The following is a 7,759-nucleotide window of genomic DNA, read 5'->3' on the forward strand; positions in this document are numbered from 1 at the left end:
GGGCTTACACTGTTGCTACTCTTAATTTTGCCCTACTGCAAGCATGCTTGGCAAGGTTGATCACTCAGACTGACATGTTCAGTTGGCCAATTTTGGCCATTCTGTGCTGGATTGGCTTACCCATGTGGCCTCTGTCATGCAACTGTCCTTCTTGTTCTCGGGAGGCTCTCCCTCTCTCCAAGGCTCCTGCCCTTCTGTCAGATTTCCTGGGGCAGCCCTCTCCCAAGTGCTCAGTCTTTCTCCATCGGCCCCCTCTACTGGCACCTTGCGTGCTAGGTACTTTTTCTTTGGGAACCTCTTCTCCTTGTCACGTGCCTCTTCCCTCAGGCCACTGCACACCCAGCGTTCTCAGGCGACACAGGTCCCAGGAAGTAAGCATGGGCGTATTTTGCGGATTCGCAATCCGCGAATTTGCGGATTTGCGTATTTGCGGATTGCGAAAATCCGCAAATTCCGCGAATTCTCGCGGATTTGCATATTTTTGGGGGGGGTGTGTTCGCACGGGTTTCTGCAAGTTCGCGAGGGTTTTGTACAATTTCGCAAATTGCGAACTTACTTGTCGGGTCGCCAGTTTTGCGAACTTGTTGTTTCTACGTGCCCAGCCTGTTTGCAAGGCTTTCTTCATCACTGCCACCCTCTGTTACCACTGGCACTCTCTTTGGTCACCCATGCCACCCTCTGGCTCACCCATGTTACCCTCTGTGTCATCACAGCACCCTCTGGTTCACCAGTGTACATTATTGGGGCAAAGCAAAGCACTGCCATCCTGTCAACACTGGCACTCTGGTTCACCCATGCCACCCTCTGGCTGGCACACCCATGCCACCCTCGGTGTCATCACAGCACCCTCTGATTGACCAGTGAGTGTACATTATTGAGGCAAAGCAAAGCACACCTGCTAAGTGCTTTAAGTTTTGCAAACAACAACACCTGCCCTGCCCCAACTGACATTAATGAAGGCTGGCACCTGCTTGTCTGCTCCCTTTCCTTTTTGTTGCAATGTAAAAAAAATTTAACAGGATGCAATGGCATACTTGTAACTATTCTGTGACTGTCAGAGCAGGGTCACACAATAGTTGCAAGTAGGCAACCGGATTCTGGAGGGCCCCTTCAGGAAGCAATGCAGGGAAATGGTTACAAATGATGAGCTCGAACTTTTGCACCTGCTCGTTGGTTTTGCTTTTGCAAAACTCGTTTTTGGGTAATTTCGCCCTATTCACGAGGCGCGGCGTCGTGCGAACTCGACCGTGGAAGACGCAAACTCGTGCGAGTTACCCCAAGGTTGAGTACGGGCGCCGCCATTTTGTTTGCGTGACGTATTTCCGTTTCCGCCCGCTATTTGTAATCTCGCGCGATGAGCGCCTTGCGAATACAAGTTCGCACGAGTTCGCGAGAGAAATCGCGTGCGAACTTACTTACACGCACGTGTTCGGGCGGCCATCTTGTTTTTCATTCATTCCTATGTGTCTGGGCATGGTGTTTCTATCCTCTGTATATCTCTGCTATCCTTTGCTTGTTTTATTTTTTTTTTGATCTATTAAACTTTTTTTCTATCCCTCTTGTTTTCTAGGTCTATATTTTTGTGTTTTAGTCTACTTTTGTTTACTTTTCAACTACTTTTTAAAACTTTTATTTCCTTCTTTTCTACTCTTATTCTTTTTCATTTTATCTCCTTACCTGCCCAGAACATGGTGAAGACAGCAGTCAAGCTGCCCAAGACGGCCGCCACAGCCCGTGCCCGGCTCCCGTGTGGCCGCTTGAGGGCGGAAATGGTGGTGCCCCGGGAGATCTTCAGCCCTGAGGAGGTGGGCGCATTTGTTTTTTATGTGCAGCGCCGTCTCCCCAGGACTATCGCGGCAGGCGGCAGGATCGCTGCTGGTTACACCAACAGCCAGGAGCGACGGAAGCGGTGGGGGCAGGTGTGCCGGGCCCTTTTTAAGATCACAGGGGTCCAGCGCACCTACAATCAAGTCACCCACCGCTGGACCGATATCCTGGACCGAGAGCGTGACCTGCTAGACGTGCTGGGAGTGGAGGTCCCCGGGCTTGGTGAGTAGTAGTAGCAATTTTTTCATCACTCACTACTCTGTTTTTTCTCCTGCTCTGTGTGACTGTGTTATATTGCAAATGTTTGCTTTAATTTTTTTACAAAGAGCAATAATGCTGCTGATTACATTGATAAGAGAGGTAAATTAATATTTCAAAATCTTCTGTGCATTTCAGGTGCACTGTTCTCCTTCTCTGTGGCGGTGCCACTGCTTATTTGTTTTCTATTTTGTGTTCATTTAATTGGGCTGAGTAATGTATGAGTGTATTTTACAGAGCTGCGTAATGCTAGACACAAAGGGGTAGATTTACAAGCCCCTTGTTCCACTTTTACGCTGCCTTACCTGACGCACAGCGACGTAAACGTGGCGCATCCCTGCGAGTCATGTACAACGTGATCCATCTAAGGAGATGCGCCACGTGAAGGCCTGGGCCTGCGCCACAATGGGTGCGTTCCCACGCAAGGGGGGGGGGGTGGCGGTCAGGCAGCTGTGCGCCTCGCAAAAGTGCCTGCGTGAAATCTACAAGATTTAACGCAGGCACTTCCGCGACGCTGCTATGTCAATTCTTTATGGCTGCTTGCTTGAAGCAGGCGTAAGGACTGATGCGGTATGTTGAGTATTGGGCAGCCCTGAGCATTGCTATAGTTGCATCGCGCCCGCGACGCGACTCTAGAGATGCGCCCCTCTTTCGTCACGAGATGCGTCACGCATCTGCCTACCCTTGCCCCAGGGTTTGCCGCATTGTAATAGCGGCGCATCTGCCGTGACGCAAGGTTAGTTTTGCGTTACGCATTTGTTCTGGTGCACATCTGGAGGTGTCCAGCTCAGAACTCGTAAGTATGCCCCTAAGTGTCAGATTAGCAATTACCTGCGCATCCCTGCAAAGTGTGCGGCACGCCAGCACCACCCATGGTGCGCCGTATTTACAATGCTGCACACCATGGTCCCAAAACGTCACCGAAGCGTTACGCATCGGTGCCGTAAAGGCGGCTTATTGATGGAGTTGCGTTGCAACGATGGCGCAGCTCCAGCAATGCTGCGTCAAGCCGTAAGTCTGCTTCATGCAGGCGCAGGGTTTCAGTGACGCATCATTGTCCTAAATGACTGATTGAAATTTTATATATTCCCCATAGCCACTTTTAGCATGCGTTCCTGCGCAGGAACGCCCTCCCTTGCGCTGGAACGCTCCCTAATGGCGCAGGGCTTTAGAATGGGATGCATCTCCCATATGCGTCACGTTGTTAATATACGCCACACCATGGCGCCTCTCTTGTTGTGGCGCTGCGTCACAAAAGTGACGCAAGAACGGAGCAAAAGAGCTGCAAGGGGCTTGTAAATCTGCCCCTAGAGTAGAGGCTCAGGTGCAGTCCTTCCTTTGTAGCCCTCTTTTTGACTGAAATAGTTGGTTCTTGTTCTTTCTAAATGTTTGATTTGGTTGACAAGGACATCGACAAGCAGCAATCATCAATGTTTTCTGTTCTTTCTTTCATATTGTACGTCAGGTCCGCCCAGGGGCAAGCGGACCGAAAAATCGGATGCAGTGGCTCCAAAGGAGGAGGATGCAGGCCAGGGCGGCGAGTGCTCCTTTGCTGGCCCCAGTAAGTTTTCATTTAAATATAGAGGACCTAATGTTGTCCAAGCGTTCCTAATTTAATTGTTTCGAAATAGTGTTTAGATAGGAGCAAAATCAATAATCCTACTGTTGCAGGGACAATTCTCCACAAACCGAACTATGGACACCAAAGACCAGAGTAATAATATTTCAGAGTGGCGTGTTTGGCACACTGTATAAATAAACCTGGTAGTGTCAGCGGCACGGACTCCTCCTTGCAAAAATTGCAAACCTTTTCGCTCAGTCACTCTAGTCTGGAGGACTAAAAACCACAGAGTCTATTCAAGTTTAAAAGCTTTATTAAAAGTTTAAGTAAACACATATATTAAAATAAAGTTAGTTGGAAATGGAAAAGTGCTTGGTGCTGAATTGATGAGTAATGGAACACATTTCTTGTGGTCGAGCCGAGCTTTCACCTGGTTTGAAGTTGATGTTGCTCTTGTCCTTAGAAGTCCAGTTTCTGTCTGTTCAGAGAAAAATGGAGTGTGTTAAAATTAAGCAAGCATTCAACAATTGTGACAAAAAAATGAAGCAAGACAACAGCTTTCCCTGGAAGGAGGGACATTTTTACTTTAGACTAGAGTAGACAGTCAATTAATTTTTCTGTTGTTTTCACATTTTTTCATTCATAGACCAAATACTAGTGGAGTGGTGTAATCTAACATTCTTAAATCAACTTTGTAGGTGGAACATCTGGTGGCGGGGCCAGCTCGGATGTGGTGGTGATCATTGACTCGGAGTCCGAGGATCAATCTGGGGAGGAGGCGGCGCTAGAGGAGTCGGACCAAGAAGTACAGACTGTGAGGAAGGAGACAGTGGCGGTGGCGAGTACAGGTAAGCTGGATCATGGTACTATCTGACTCTTAGATAGGATATGATGTGTATCCAGTGGTGGCCCAGTGACAAATTACAATATGGTAATTACAGCAGGCTGGGACCGACAGACAGATAGAGGCAGAGACAGAGAGAGAGGAAGACAGAAGGAGAGAGAGAGAGGGAGGGAGCCAGAGGGAGGGTGAGGGAGGGAGACAGAGACAGAGAGACAGCGAGGTAGAGGGAGACACAGGGAGACATAAAGAGGGAGACAGAGAGAGAGAGAGAGAGAGAGAGAGGGAAACAGACATATCGCCTGGGCTTCTGCCAGATCTCTTTCATATGAAAGAGCATCAAACCAAGGATACAAGTGAGTTGTGGGAAGGGAAATGGTTCAAGCGCCCCCCCTTGCCCCTCCCTGCGGACGCCCATGATACTGGCCTGAATAGTTTTGTACTGCGCTGGCTAGTTGCTAGTTGTACTGTGGCACAACTTCCTGCTGAATTATTTTGTGTTAATCATATTCTTAAAGAGCATTGGTTACATATTATGTCTTTCTTTCTTCATATAGTTGGCAATACTAAAACCTCAAAACCGACGAGGAGTATGCTGGCTGTACTGGCCCGGCAACGGAGGCTGGAAGCAACTGTTGCCCAATATCGGCGGCTGGTGGAATTGGAGGGGGACGACACACAGTCCAGTGCATCAACATCTGCATCCTCCTCCGTGACCCCACGTTCTGCCGGTAAGCGCGGTGCTCCAGCGAACCGGAGCCGTGCTGGAAGACGCCACCGCCGAGCAGCAAAAGCTGCACCTCGCAGTACTGTTAAGGCTCGCTTGCGCCGTGCACTCCGCAGAGTGTCCGACCTAGAGGCGGAGGTCCAGAAATGGAACGAGTATCAGAATGTGGTGGAGGGCCTCCGCCTAGATCACGCCACCCTCCAGGAGAAGTATGATGCCCTGGCCCTAAGGCATGATGCCCTGGAGGCCAAACTTAACAGCTTGCATCCCTAGAGTGTCCCTTGCCCCTTTTTTAGAGACTTTTGGGGGGTGGGAATTGGGAGTTGAGTTTTTTGGGGACTTTTGAAGGACTATTTATTTGTTGGGGTTAGGGAGGGTCTTGCGGGAGATTATTTTGTTAGGGATATAAATATACTTTTTCAAACTTTATCTGAGCATACCTGGTTTTTTACTACTTTTGAGCTTGGTGGGTGGTGGTTTTGCAGTAAGTTCATTTAACTGAACACTGTCATCGTGTTGGTTCACGTGCAATAGGCCAAATGTTTTCCAAAGTAAATGCCTGTCACAGAGTTTGTTAATTCAAGAGCCCTAGGACTTTACTACTAGTACCACTGTCACTCTCTCACCTCTCCGAACACTCCATTATTTTACCTCCCATCCAAACGCTTATCTTACCTGTAATTTGTGTTTGAGGGCTGGCTCCACCTGGAATTCACAGAGTCCTAAGGCGTTCTGCAGCAGGGCCACAACTGGAGTTTCCCGGCGTGGATTTTCTGCAAAACAAAAGCAATCAACATTAGAAATGTGGCAGCGGTGCTCACACACCACAAAAACCTAGAAGCCCCACAGACAGCACCCCTAAGACAGGCAAGCGAGCAATAATAACGCCTAAACGTTCACGTGCAATAGGCCAAATGTTTTCCAAAGTAAATGCCTGTCACAGAGTTTGTTAATTCAAGAGCCCTAGGACTTTACTACCAGTACCACTGTCACTCTCTCGCCTCTCCGAACACTCCATTATACTACCTCCCATCCAAACGCTTATCTTACCTGTAATTTGTGTTTGAGGGCTGGCTCCACCTGGAATTCACAGTCCTAGGGCGTTCTGCAGCAGGGCCACAACTGGAGTTTCCCGGCGTGGATTTTCTGCAAAACAAAAGCAATCAACATTAGAAATGTGGCAGCGGTGCTCACACACCACAAAAACCTAGAAGCCCCACAGACAGCACCCCTAAGACAGGCAAGCGAGCAATAATAACGCCTAAACGTTCACGTGCAATAGGCCAAATGTTTTCCAAAGTAAATGCCTGTCACAGAGTTTGTTAATTCAAGAGCCCTAGGACTTTACTACCAGTACCACTGTCACTCTCTCGCCTCTCCGAACACTCCATTATACTACCTCCCATCCAAACGCTTATCTTACCTGTAATTTGTGTTTGAGGGCTGGCTCCACCTGGAATTCACAGAGTCCTAAGGCGTTCTGCAGCAGGGCCACAACTGGAGTTTCCCGGCGTGGATTTTCTGCAAAACAAAAGCAATCAACATTAGAAATGTGGCAGCGGTGCTCACACACCACAAAAACCTAGAAGCCCCACAGACAGCACCCCTAAGACAGGCAAGCGAGCAATAATAACGCCTAAACGTTCACGTGCAATAGGCCAAATGTTTTCCAAAGTAAATGCCTGTCACAGAGTTTGTTAATTCAAGAGCCCTAGGACTTTACTACCAGTACCACTGTCACTCTCTCGCCTCTCCGAACACTCCATTATACTACCTCCCATCCAAACGCTTATCTTACCTGTAATTTGTGTTTGAGGGCTGGCTCCACCTGGAATTCACAGTGTCCTAAGGCGTTAGGGGACTCGTCAACGTAAGTTTCTTCATTGTGCAGAATCCAGGCATCAGCATTATGGGTAATGGATAGGGTGAGTCTGGAGGAGGAGGACTCAGGATAGACGACCAGGACTGAGTTCTTGTCAACTAACTGTTGTGAACCTGAGGAATGCTGCGGCATCAAAATCAAGACAGTTCTGTTGATGGGCTTGTTGTTTTATTGGTTGATTACAGTTTTGTTGGGAATGTGATGAAGCACTTGCTAAAGAAAGACAGACACACAGGAATAAAAATGAATAAGGAGGACTAAATTTACAATTAATTAATGATTGACTAATTTTCAGAACTCGCTGTCAGGGAAGCAGAACTCGTCCTCATACTCTGCTAAATCATCAGTCGGGGTTACTTCTAGTAACTGAGGAGAACTTTCCTCAGGTAGGTCGGTGTCTTCTTCCTGCGTGGATTCTCATACTCTGTAATCTGGTGGCATGAAGTGCTGGTTCATCTTTATCAAGGTGAGCCGCTCCACATTTGCGGGCAAGAGGCGGGACCTTTTGGAAGTCACAATGCCACCAGCAGAACTAAAAACACGTTCTGAAGACACGCTTGCGAGTGGGCAAGACAAGTAATTGATAGCCAGGTTGGTGAGCTCTCGCCATATTTTTCTTTTCCCATGCCAATACGCCAATGGGTCCTCAGTAATATTGACCTC

At 48.3% G+C, this 7,759-nt stretch overlaps 1 long non-coding RNA gene across 1 annotated transcript; it reads right to left on the reverse strand.

Annotated features, from left to right (window-relative positions):
• Nucleotides 1–4,045: 4,045 nt before the first annotated feature.
• LOC144825004 (uncharacterized) lies at nt 4,046–7,250 on the reverse strand. The gene is made up of 4 exons (XR_013609234.1): nt 7,013–7,250; nt 6,638–6,735; nt 5,890–5,987; nt 4,046–4,124 (listed from the first exon to the last, which is right to left on the reverse strand). It is a non-coding gene; the product is annotated as an uncharacterized LOC144825004 (long non-coding RNA).
• Nucleotides 7,251–7,759: the final 509 nt, after the last annotated feature.

This window comes from Lissotriton helveticus, chromosome 3_1 (assembly GCF_964261635.1).
Source record: "Lissotriton helveticus chromosome 3_1, aLisHel1.1, whole genome shotgun sequence".
Lineage (NCBI taxonomy): Eukaryota > Metazoa > Chordata > Amphibia > Caudata > Salamandridae > Lissotriton > Lissotriton helveticus.